The sequence below is a fragment of the Orycteropus afer genome, unplaced genomic scaffold (assembly GCF_000298275.1).
Source record: "Orycteropus afer afer isolate SDZICR_OR568_19922 unplaced genomic scaffold, OryAfe1.0 scaffold00002, whole genome shotgun sequence".
Lineage (NCBI taxonomy): Eukaryota > Metazoa > Chordata > Mammalia > Tubulidentata > Orycteropodidae > Orycteropus > Orycteropus afer.
This window is the reverse complement of record NW_006921589.1, coordinates 14,784,492-14,786,271: the sequence shown is the minus strand read 5'-3', so window position 1 is coordinate 14,786,271 and position 1,780 is coordinate 14,784,492.

Genomic DNA, 1,780 nt, shown 5'->3' with positions numbered 1-1,780 from the left:
AGGAAAAAAAAAGGGTATTAACAGGCCAACTATGAGAGTAGAGCACGCAAGCAAGAAAGAGAGAGAGAGATGGTACTATCCTCAGTTCTCCCAAATGACTCCCACTTTTTCTCTGCACTCAGCAAAGGCATCCTCATTTAGAAAGTTCATTACAATTTTATTACCTTAAAATTGCTCAACACATACCAACAACCATAAAGGAAATATTGAAAATGGAAATGTCCACTGTGATACTCTTAAGGTTAATATCTGTTGCCAAATTCACCCTTGTTGTATTAAGTTTGCAATGTTTAGCTTTTGGCTTTGCTTTAAAAAAAAAAAAGAAGAAGAAGAAGAAAAGAAAATATTAAGAACTCTAAAAATATTTTGAAAAATATCTTCTAAAAAGAGGCTGTAAGCATAATAGATCAGAATATCAGTGGTTATTAGGAATTCACTATGCATTCCTTTTATCTATATTTTTTTAAAAAAAGCAGACCATAAACAGATTTGCATGCAAAATTCTTTACCTCTAATACAAACAACAAAAATGTTGGAACATATCCTCAGAGAAAGCTCAAAAGTGATTATTCAGTCAGAAAGTCACCGCATTATCAACTGCTCCTTCCTAGCATTCAAAAAAAAAATCAAAACCAAACTCACTGCCGTTGAGTCAATCTGACTCATAGTGATCCCTCCTTGGGTTTCTGAGGCAGTATCTCTATAGAAGTAGATTGCCCAGTGTTCCTTCCGAGGAGTGGCTGGTGGGCTTAAACTGCCAGCCTTCTAGTTGGCAGTCAAAGAATAAAGGTCCTCATCTATTATTCCTCAGCTCACTGTTAGAATTACCTGTCCTTTTCTCAGGACTATGGCACACTGGTGGTGCAGTAGTTAACACATTCAACTGCTAATCCAAGAGTTGGCACTTTGAACCTATCAGCCTGCTCCATGGGAGAAAGATGTGATAGTGTGCTTGGATAAATATTTACAGTCTTGGAAATTTTATGGGACAGCTCTATTCTGTTCTATAGGGTTGTAATGACTCAAAGGACATGGATTGTTTTTCTTTGTTTGTTTCTGTTCCTCTTAGAACTATTGATCCAATTGCAATCATTTTGAACACAGACTAAATGGTTTTCTCAGTTTCTCAGAGTATGGGGTAAATTGGAAGGGAGAAGGCCTGAAAAGGATTCTAGCAAAAGGTCTGTGGTGTCCATTGGCGATGACAAGCTTGGAGCTATTAGCTGTGCTGTGGCTGCCAGTGACATCTCCTTGAAAGGATGCTCTGACTAACATTAAGTAGATCCTGCCTGGTAATGTGGTGCCTTGGGCTCAAGGAACAGAAGGCAGACTACTTTGCTTTTCCTGGGCCTGGGCTGGGAGCATTTACAATGTAGAATAAATCCATCTGACACTAGAAATGCTGTGAATGTAGAAGTGTGATTAGGCAAGATTTAAAGGAAAAGAAACAGGCTCTTTCTCACCACTGCTAAATTAAACCAAGAATAAACTGCCTGTGCTTTCTTCCCAGATCATGGACAGTTGCTTTAAACATCCTTCTCGTTTCAATTCTGAGCCCATTTGGGGTTACTGGCTCCAACTGATGCTAGTTTAGGAACTCTCAGCACCACCAAATCCAAAGTTTCCTTTTAATAAATATCTTGTCATGTCCCTTTTAATATCCTGAAGTAAAATTCATAGTTAATAGGCCCTATCTACCACCAACACTTGGAGTCCCAGGGTGGCACAAATGGTTAAGCACTCAGCAGCTAACTGAAAGTCTGGCAGTTCAAATCCACCC